The following is a 12,179-nucleotide window of genomic DNA, read 5'->3' as shown; positions in this document are numbered from 1 at the left end:
GTTGGATCTCTGTGCTGTTCAAGGGACTCTCAAGAGTCTTCTCCTGCATCACAGTTTAAAAGCATCAATTCTTTGGTGCTCAGCATTCTTTAAGGTTCAACTCATATCTGTTCATGACTACTGGAAAAATCATAGCTTTGACTATATGGATCTTTGTTGGCGAAGTGATGTCTCTACTTTTTAATATACTTTCTAGGTTTGTCATAGATATCCTTCCAATAAGCAAGCACATATAATTTCTGGGTTAATGCTACAAACTTAGTGGCCTAAAGCAATCCCCATTTATCGTCTATAGTTTCTGTGAATCATGAATCTGGATATATATATTATTGGTTGGTTTCTCTGCTTAGGGTCTCACAAAGGTATAGTCAAAGTGATAATAGGTATGCAGTCCCATTTGAGGCTCAGAGTCCTCTTCTAAGCATATTGGTTGTTGACAGAATTAAGTTCCTTGTGCTTATAGAACTGAGATCTTCCCTCTCTTTCCTGGCTATCAACCAAGGGCTGTTATCAGCTCCTATAGGCTGCCTCTAACTCTGAGGTGGCCTTCTGCATGACAAGAACTTTGTTACTTCAAGGCTAGCGATAAAACTTCTCTCCTTTCATATTTCTTTAATCTCTTTTAAGGGTTCTTGTTAGGACAGGCTCACTCAGGTTAATCTTCTCTAATTCACTCAAAGTCAACTGAGGAATCATAGTAGTCATATTTCATCATATCCACAAATCACACTCACATATCCAGATGGAGGAATTATGCAGGGCTCATACATGCAGTGGGTCAGAATTTTGAAGGCTATCTTAAAATGCTTTCCATCATAGCAATCTTATTTTCTAAATGGAATAACAATTATATAGAAGTCAAAACATGATTTATAATGTATTATTTTTATTATGTAAGACTTTTGTTGGTATGATGTTTATGATTGTTCAAATATTTATTGCCTGTCTCTGGGAGAGGATAATGGAATATGAGCTGATGTGACCTGTATCTGTTCTGAGCAGAATCTGTAAGAGTAGCATGTAGTTTCCCATGGTTCTTTTCCAAATTCAGCATCACTAGAGATATTACCTCTTATCATTTTATAATCCAACCATATTTTCAGGGAGTAAAAATGTGTCACAATATCATTTCTGTATGTTTATTTAATTGCATAAGAATATCATAGTTTATTCAGTAGTCTTTAATGTTTGAATATTTATCCTTAGACTATAATACTACATGAAATGTAATTTGAGTTAAATTGCATTATACTTTAGACTTTTTGTCACACTGCCAGTGGTTCTTGCAGGGATTATCACACTAATTACTGCCTTAAACAATAATGCCACTGTCTGTATCAGTTTACCACTGCCAGGTCATGGGCCTGATGTAGCATAAGTACATTGGTACAATTTATTTTCTCCTATTCCAAATCCTCTGTCAGGCTGAGTTTGCATTGTACTAATACTGCTGGATTTTAAATCTAGTTCAATAATTGTTAAGTATTTTAGTGAATTGCATTTTAAGGCTGTTTCATAATTATCTTTACAATTTATATTTCTTTGCATAAATGTTTGAAGTTCTCTGCATGTATTCTCTAATAACATTATTATTTATTCTACATCTTAGAATATGTTGATTAATCAATCATTGTTGTATAGTCTTCATCTGAAATATTTGTTCAAGAATCACTAAATAGATGCCTATTCTTTCTGAGTGGTTGTTTATGTCGTGATAACTTTCTATGCACTCACAAATAAATAATATTTGGGGGCATATTATTTGGTACATTGCTTAGTATAATGATTTGAACACAAAGTAGACAACATTCCTTTATATCTTGATTTTGGAAATGTCATGAAGAACTTTTTGATTTTGTTCCTTCTGTGGAAAGTAGTTCATATTTGCTTTCTGATTGTAGGTAAGATTCTCTCTTTCATTTTTATATTGTAAAAACAAAACACAATTTTCAGACAATATGTAATAAGCATTGTATTATATAGTCCCATACTCATTCTACCTACTTTCATGTTGTAACACCTATGCCATCTGTAGGGTTCTCTTAGTTGTAAGAGAAGACCTAGATAAATCCATGCTGACCATGATAACCCCTGAGTTTAACTATTCATTGAAATATAGTCACTCGACTTATATAATTGGTTCAATAATACACATGAGATTTTTTTCAGAATTTTTTTCCCTCCCTTTTAGGACTTATTGATGAACTAACTGATATCAGTTTAAGTATGTTTGTATTCCTGGTTTTGATGTTTTGAAAAACAAATATCCTGAAGGCCCCAAATTACCAAATATCAAGATAGCTTTAAATCCATATCTGAATCTTAAGAAATTAAAACTACTCTCCAGAAACAAAAACCTAGGGAAAAAGTGTAGGAATTTATACTGCATTTATAGTTTTGATCTTGAAAGCTGTTAACCTAAAAATTGGGATTCAACATCCATATGACACACATGGGTCTGAAATTCTTCAGCCAAAACAACATAAAATGGGGCCCCAGTCCATTGGTATGCCTGGAACTCAAAAGCAACCTGGCTCTGGAGAGGCAGAGACAGAGAGACAGAGACTAATCTTATCTTTCCACAGATCTCTGGAAAGATAAGATTAGTTCATAATCCTAAACTACAAAACAGGCAAGAAAGCACATCTACAGTAAGAGAAAAACAGGAAACATAACAAGCAAGAGTATTAGATCTTCTGATCTTCCCATACTGCAATTATTAAACAGAGATAAAGAGAACATGACTATAGAGAACATGACTCTATTTGACAAGTGCCCTACAGGACTACCAGGTTACAATTTTTGCTTTAGAAAATATTTCATTGTATGAAAATAGCAAGTTGTGAGACTTCCTTATTTAGCTATGAATTAAAAGCTTCATAACTAAGTTCTCAACTGTTATTTTCTTGCACCACATTTATAGATATACTAGGTGAAATATAGTTGTACCTGGATTATTGATTTCTAAGTATCAGTGAAAATAATTTATGTAATTATCACCACAACACACAACTCAAACTGGCTACCTTAAGGTGGTCAAACAACTCATTTTGAACTGGAAAGTCCAAGTTTAGGCAAACATTTAATAGTAGCGACACTACCACTTTTAAAACTTCCTCAATTTTGAGTGATATATCTTATGGCCTCCATTTTTAAATTAAAACAGGAATACAGTCTCCCATTCAGTTGAAAAAGCCTATAATGTGAGCTTCAGGGAGTGATATGCTGGAACTAGCTCTTATCAGCTACTGAGAACCATGTGTTTTCATCTGTTTCCAACTCCATGTTCAGGGACATCAAGTTGGTATCTTAAAAGCAGCAATGAGAGTATTTACACTCAGGACAAAGTAAAAAATTTAAGGCTCTTTACTTTCCCCACCCTGACCGCTGGCTTTAGGAATGGTTCTATGTTTCTTGGCTGTTTTTGTTGCTGTTGTTATTGTTGTTCTGCAGCGTTGCTGCATTTTTTTTTTCTTTTGTTCTCTTCAGTTCAGTTCAGTTCAGTTGCTCAGTCGTGTCCGACTCTTTGCGACCCCATGAATCGCAGCACACCAAGCCTCCCTGTCCATCACCAACTCCCGGAGTTCACCCAAACTTATGTCCATTGAGTTGGTGATGCCATCCAACCATCTCATCCTCTGTTGTCCCCTTCTCCTCCTGCCCTCAATCTTTCCCAGCATCAGGGTCTTTTCCAATGAGTCAACTTTTTGCGTGAGGTGGCCAAAGAATTGGAGTTTCAGCTTTGGCATCAGTCCTTCCAATGAACACCCAGGACTGATCTCCTTTCAGATGGACGGGTTAGATCTCCTTGCAGTCCAAGGGATTCTTGAGTCTTCTCCACCACCACGGTTCAAAATCATCAATTCTTTGCCACTCAGCTTTCTTCACAGTCCAACTCTCACGTCCATACATGACCACTGGATAAACCATAGCCTTGACTAGATGGACCTTTGTTGGCAAAGTAATGTCTCTGCTTTTGAATATGCTATCTAGATTGGTCATAACTTTCCTTCCAAGGAGTAAGCGTCTTTTAATTTCATAGCTACAGTCACCATCTGCAGTGATTTTGGAGCCCAAAAAAATAAAGTCTGACACTGTTTCCACTGTTTCCCCATCTATTTCCCATGAAGTGATGGGACCGGATGCCATGATCTTTGTTTTCTGAATGTTGGGCTTTAAGCCAACTTTTTTACTCTCCTCTTTCACTTTCATCAAGAGGCTTTTTAGTTCCTCTTCACTTTCTGCCATAAGGGTGGTGTCATCTGCATAGATGTTTTCAAAATTTTAGCTTCATTCTCCTACTGTCCATCTTCATGGTGCAAAATGGCTGCAGCTATTCCAGGCCCATGTTTCTTTTAATAAACTATCCAGAGAAGATTCAGGGGATTCTGACTGTATAACTGTCTGATACAAAAGAAGTGTTTTCAATCTTCCTAAGCATATCTTTATCATTTACAGCTTCTAATGGTGACCTTGCTCATTTGATATCTATATCATGCTGTTTATCTGCTAACAATATTTTCTTTCCCTGATGCCTATTTCCTATGTCCTAAAATGTCTTATATGGTATCTTTCATATCCCTAAATAAGCATAGAGAAAATCCTCAAGCAGCTATTGCTCACACAGATAGCAGCTAAGGCTTGTCACGACAGTTTCTTTTTCCTGATGAAAACTTCCATCTTTAAAATTGACTCTCTGAGAGTTTTTTTTCTTAATTTGTTATCTACAATAAGGGGTATGATGAAGAAGAGGATGAAAAGCCAGAGGAGAATCCCTACCTAATGAATGTGAGCCAGTGACTTATAATTCCTAGAACAATCATTGTATTTCCTCAAATACACTGACTGAGCATCTTTGGACAAAATAATATGGACAGATATGTCACCTTTTGGTAACATCTAAAATGCAAAGTTATTTAGCTTCCAAGATTTTTAGCTTTGGATCTTTGAAATTTTTAGACAATCAATTTTTAACCACTAATAATACATCCAGCAGTTTCTTACACATGACAAAATAAAGTTCTGTCAAATTTCACAGATTCAATTACACACAGATGGTAACTACCAAATGTTTTCTGTGTTGAACCCACATTCTTTTAACTCTTCTTGCCTTGCCCCTAAAGTTTCCCTGATATAGCTTCATGTCCACATCTGTGGATTTTGACAATACAAGAAGCATATCTCTACTATTGCACACTGGTTTTAAAAGAAATCCCAGAGCCTTGCAAGAGTATAAATGTCTGATTTTTTTTTTAAGTCTGAATTATTCTCTTCAGGCATGGTTGTATTACCATTTCTGCTCCAAATGTTACTATTGCTTCCTTGGGTAACTAATGTGTTTAGCAGTCTAAACTTGTAGGGATACACACTTGAAACAGTTTTATATTTCTCCAATGACTACTTTCAAGCATGCTCTCCAGAATGTTAATTGCTGACCCCTAGGGCTATTTTAGTCAGATGGCACACATTTTGATTATGTTTAGAGACAAAACTTCCATCTACTTTAAAATGCCAAATTTATGACCTATTCAAAATAATCCATCTTTCTCCCCCTCCCAAGCCCCAGGTCCACTTACAACCTTGGGGACTTGGAGTTATGGAGGAGTTTGTCTCCCCTTCTCGATCCTCCTTGCCATGCAATCCCTTTGAGTGTGGGGTGGAGGTGTGTATAGACTGCCTCAGGAATACCTGTAATTCCTCCTTTCTCAAGGTCTTAATTATAAAAGCAAATGCTGCTTCACTTAGCAACTGGTTTTTGTTACATCCTTGATTGTTATGCTTGATTTTGTAGCTAAACATTAGCTGTCAGTCAATGTCTTCTGAGTATCATGTATTCAAATTCTGCTTCTCTCATGTGCCACCACAGGGTCACATAACAACACAATTCCCTGAAAAAGAAAATAGGTCTAATTCCACCATTTATTCTCCTCTTTCACCAAACAGGCCATCTTCTTGAATTGGGTAACAAGCAAGACAACTCAATTAGACTATCTTTTGCACTATCTCTACATCCACAGGGCAACTGTACATCTTTGCAGTGATAATAAGTAAGCAGGACATTCCAATGCAAATAAGTCTCTCTATCATGTTACCAGTCTTCAATTATCCTTCCAAACTTTCAGATAGGTAAAGAGCAGCTAATCAATGATATTGGGTAAGTAGGCTTCCAGCTGTGAAATGAAATTTCAGACTTTCATTCCTCAAGCCAACTTTAATCTCTTCAAATGGCTCTTTTTGAGAGTGGCCAGCTTCACCTGACTTGAAATTGTATCTGAAAAGTAAGCTCCTTTTACAGAAACCACAACTTTCCCAACTAGGCCAAAGAAACAGTTTAAAATTGGCTCCCCCAACACCCACCACTGCAGGGTCCTGTATATATAGAAGATGGTGATGATGACTTGGGAAGTCAATGCAAGAAACTGTGGTCCTCTAATACCTGATACTTTGCAGCTTCTTGGTGGCTTTCTCATAGATATGAGATAAGTAATGAATTTTCACCTTCAGTTTTGAATCCACATTATTAATTTCAAGACAAAAGGTAAAATTTTATATAATTAGTTACAATTATGAATGTCCACAAATTATAGTTTATATTTCTAGTTTCTACCTTCAACATCAGTTATTTTTCATCTTTTCCATCTCTTTGCTTTTTTCTGAGATTTTTAAAATAATATGAAATTGTATCCTTTTTGTTCCTCCTATAATATCTTACACTATTAATTTGTTCTATAATGCTCTAGTAAGGTGTCAATTCTTCTGTAACTATTTTTCTTTTCTTGACCATTGTTTTACATAATTTTATTCTCCCTTATTTCAGCATGTCATCTTCTCATCTTTGCATTTTTGAAGATAATTTCAATAAAAAGCTGTGTGAGAATATATATATTGAATAGAGAAAATATTTACAAGTTCAAAAATTAGGAATTACAGAAAAAGAGAGTGAAAAGACTTCCCCTAACTATTGCCTAAAAGTCACTGAGTCTCTCTTTTTGGAGGTTACACAGGTATATTTTGTACACAAACAGGAAGCTATATCAATATTTTCACAAAATAGCAGCATATCATTACACTTCTACTTCACTGTCCCATTTAATAATGTATCTTGGAGATCCTTCTTTATCAATATATGAAATGGTTTTAAATTTCTTTTATGATTGCGTTATATTCCATTATATAAAATAACAAGTTGAATTAACTCCAGTTTTACAGACAGGAAAAGGATATGTGCATTTGTTATCTTACTAGACATGAATAAAGTATCCTCATTTGAGGTTACTAATACATTGCTTGCAATTCTTATGTTTTATAACATTAATAATTTAGCAATGTGATAAAAGTGCTATCAGAACATATGAATTTAATAATATATATGCACACACTTGCACACACTCTCTATACATCAACAAACAGAATCCTTATTAATTTTTTTAACAACTGGAAAATCCATATGATACAGAAAAATAAGAAAATGAAATGTAAAAACTTTATATCAAATACATATTTTCCTATAATTGAAAGTCAGTTTTTAAAAAAAGATTTTGATAAATAGAAATAAATAGAAATGTATCTTTAGGAAGAGTAATATTATTATATTAGTTTTTTTCTCAATTTGATGAGTAAATCAATATAATTTCAAATAAAATCACAACTCTAGGGAGCAAGATAAATGTATTATGAAAGTATAAAAGCCAAAATATCCCAAGGTAAAAAACAACAATATATTGGGGGCTTCTGGGGAGTGATGATATAACCTTGATCTGGATTCTATGTATGTTTATTTATTAGTGTGCTTTAAAATCTTTCAGGTGTTTGTTATGGTCGCCTTATATTTCAGTACTGATTAAAGGTGCTTTTCTCATCTATAGCTGAAAGGAAACTTGTAGTGAATAATTCCTAGACTCATTTCCACTATCTAACAAAAAATCCATTCAATAAGTTCCTTTAGGACTCATGTTCCAATTTTTTCATATACCAAATGTTTTAACGACTGCCCCTTTGAACTGGCCAAACACTTGTCAATCCATAACTCTAAGGAACATTCCTCTGTGGGCTCAGGGCTCTTGGTCTTAAAATTTTACCCCTAGAAATTTCAAGTCCAAAGCTTATTTTTCCACAACATTTTAAGTCATTGCTGTCTCTGAATTCTGAATAGATATAAAAATAACAACACAGGTTAAGTATGTGGAGAGGGTGACATGCAATAATGCAGTCTAAACTGAAGCAGTGTCCACAGATTAGAAATATGACAGTCTACATTTTTGGCAGCCATATGGCCAACAATGAAAGCATTAAGTTCACATTGTATTGCCTATGGAAAAAAAGTCATCAAACAGTAAAACAACTACCCATTGAATTCTCTTATATGTTTATTTCTGATTGTGAGGACTATCTCTACATAGTCTAAAACATTAAAGATTTCTATGGATTGACATTGTTTGTCTTCTTTTATTAATATTTTAGTGAAAAGCTCTGATAAAAACAATATTAGGTAATTAAATAAAGGATAGTCTAAACCAGAGCCTTCATGAAAATTCTAAGGTTACATTTTCATGTTTCTGCTCCATCTTCCATAAACCATATCATCTACATTGACATGTTTTAAATTACACTTGAATCTTAGTGTTAAGTATTTTAATATCATGAGTTTGTTAGATATACCTTATCTGTTGTTATACTGCAATCATTAATTTCCCTAATTACCTATATTTGATTCTGTCTTCTTTAAAAAACAATCTTATTTTTCTTATATATTATCCTTCCATTAAAGATACATATTTAAAATTTAGAGATTTTAATATTTTACATTCTCATTAACCTAAATGGAGTGAGAGTTCTTATTTACATATGTATGTACATATGTATGTATTTACAACCATGTGTTTCTTCTCCTTCCAGTATCTTTTGATCCTTATTTGGTTATAAAAGTTCAAATTCAATATGAGACAATAAGGAAGTTTTCACGTAAAAGAACTAAAGCCCAAGCACCATGCAAGTTGGGGAAGGGGGAAAGTGATTGATTTTTGCATTTTAAAGGGCACAGTTTGAAAGAAGAGCATTTGTCTGGATTTTTATAATTATTAAATTCAGTAGTTAAATCTACCACATTTTCTGCACTACTTTATTAAACAGAGAAAAAATAATTAATGAAAAGTATGTGTGAGTGTGCATTAGGTAGTTATCACTCTAATGTCTTTTTGAAGTAAAACTTAATTTTAAAACTATATGTATTTTGATCTTACTTGAGAAAAAATTCAAAGAAAGAACACATGGTTTTATAAATTAGAGTACTTGACTCTACTTGAAAGGTACTCTCACAATGCATAATGAATTCCAGCAATATCTTAAGCTTGTAGCTATGAATAATATTGGTAATTTTATGATAAAAAGGTTAGATGGCAAAATAAAATTAATTTGGTAGCTTTTTAAAAAATCACTTCAAGGTAATTTCAATTGAAATTTACCTCTGAATAATTTCTGGTTAGAATTAAAATATCACAATGGAATGAGTAAGAATTAATTGAAGTGGACAAATGAAACTGAAAACACCATTAATTACTTAACTTCTTCACCTCATTCTAGTCCTAGTTTAAATATAAAAATATGATTTTCACAAGGAAGCCTATTTGTACCTCCCTTTTAAGAAATGCAAACTGCTCTACTGTTTTTTTTGTGTGCGCTTTTTTAGAATTTATGTTAATTTTGAATATTATTGATATATAACCCCCCTTTATTTTCTTGTGTCCACCAACTAAAATGTAAACTCCACACATTCAGAAATTTTGGACTATTTCTTTGGATAGATTATTTCAGGAACTTAAAATGTTGCTTAATTTATGAATGGAATTTGGTCAATATTTGCTGAATAAACAAAAGATTGGAAAGAAAGGAAATGAAGAAAGGGAAAGGAAGGGAGGGAGGGAAGAAGAGAGAGAGAAGAAAGGAAAAGATTGAGAGAAAAGAGGGAGGGCAGATGAGGAAAAACAAAAGAGCATTGAAGGGGAAGAAGGTGGGGGGGGGAGGGAGGGAAGGACATCTCTTGTTCTACTGCAGAGTGTGTGAGTGAGTGAATGAAACTTGCTCAGTTATGTCTGACTCTTTGTGACCCCATACAGTCCATGGAGTTGTCCAGGCCAGAATACTGGAGTGGGTAGCCATTTCTTCTCCAGGGTATCTTCCCAACCCACGGATTGAACACAGGTCTCCCACATTGCAGGCAGATTCTTTACCAGCTGAGCCACAAGGGCAGAAAACAAACTCAATTTTGGTAGATTGCTCTTTCAGCATAGGCAATATGTCAGTCTGACAGTCTGTCTCAGCATGGTTGTCCAACCTCCAGAGATATGTCCAACTTTAGTCTATTGACAGATTTGAGGCTTTTTTTTTTTTTTTTTTAAGAATTGGAGGAAGGCACCTGAATGGTAAATGCTTAATCTATTTCTAAATGATCTTTTAGGAATCTCAGAGAAACCACATGTGCCAGCAGAGTCAACCAAGGTTAAGCTTCCTACTTTCATTGGCTATCTTCTATTTGTCCTGCCTTCCAAAGTCTAAGGGTACATTTAAATTAAGTATTTTCACAATCTGCTGAGATATCTAACATCAACAGTGCCTTCTGAGATTCCACAATCATATGTTATCTGCAGGTAATTCACTGACAGGGGCCTGATGATGACTTGAGAAAGTGCACACTCCAATACCAGGTTAATAGTCCATAATAGAAAATTTCTAGCAATCACAGGTAAGTTCTCCAACTATGTCTTGATGTCAGAATCACAGGAAATTCAAAGATTTAAGGAAGGGCCCTACCGTCATCACTTAGTAATCTGAACTGTTCATCTTTGCAACTCACAGATCCATCATGTCCAGGAACTCACCTGCATCCCCAATTCTCAAGCTTGCTTACAAGAGCACCCTTTGTAATCAGACTGCTTAGTCAGTTCCCTGAATCTTTCCCTTGTTCAAAACTACTGGACATTTTGGGAGTGCATACAATACTGATTGCACTAAGATCTTTGCTAAGTTTCCTAGTTTTTACCTACTGTGAGGATGAAGGATACAATGAACATGTGGCTTTAAAAAATGCTTCACAGGATAAAAGTGTTTATGAATTTTCAATACTGCTATTATCGAATTTGGAATATGTAATTCTTTGCTGAAAGAACTCTCAGTAGTCTAGGATTGAATTTCCAAAGGGAGGTATGATCTGTTTGCCAGGTAAAACACAAGACATCCAGATATATTTGAATTTTACTGAACAACAGATGAGATTGTATTATAAGGATGTCCCAGTATAAGGACTGGGGCATCCTTATACTAAAGATATCATCTGCTATGTATTTTGAATTCAAGTTTAATTAAAGTGTCTTGAATTAAAGAGTGTCTTGTATTTTACCTACGAAGTAGCAGGATCTCCTGCTACTTCCATGTCACTGGGATTCACAGATCTTTCTTCCTCTCCTAAGATCCTGAAATGCTCCATGTGTGTCCAAGTCACTGTGAGATATACGAGAAAGCATCCCTCTATTTGGACACTGGCTGTTACTCAACATATGAAAAGTTTTCACTTCAGATAATTGAAACTTTGTGCTTGTACAAATCTCCAAAGAGTTAAATTAGAAAGAGTGGCTAGAGCTTGAAATCACAGGCAGGGGAAAATATCAAATAGACAAAAAATTATTTTAGTGCACAGTTTCCTTTTTCCCTGTATTCATGACTCTTTGCTATCACTTTTTAAAAAAAGCATTTTTACTGACTAAACATGAAAATTTTATACTTATTTTACAAATAATCTGGATAAAATTTAACAATTGTATTATTCAAATTAGAGAATTAGAAAATTATCTTTACATAATAAGTTCTCATTAAAAGACCATAAACTACATGTTTTTGATAATTTAAAAAATGATCACAATATATCAAATAATAAGTTTATGGAGGATGAATCCTTCATTTGTTTTATATTCTTTTAATATATTATAGTTTATGGCACATACTGATTATTTTATGTTAACTAAATAAATAAATGAATGTTTATATTGCTCAGTCACCCACTGTGAAAATTACTATGGTTTTTTTCAAATCAATCATTAAATATCTTACTGACAGTTGAAATTAATTTTTATACAAATAAACAGTTACACTTGTTGAAAACTGGAAAAATAAAGTGTGATAAATTCTGT

Source organism: Budorcas taxicolor, chromosome 17, assembly GCF_023091745.1.
Source record: "Budorcas taxicolor isolate Tak-1 chromosome 17, Takin1.1, whole genome shotgun sequence".
NCBI lineage: Eukaryota > Metazoa > Chordata > Mammalia > Artiodactyla > Bovidae > Budorcas > Budorcas taxicolor.
The sequence above is the reverse complement of the archived record's forward strand: the minus strand, read 5'-3'. Positions refer to the sequence as shown.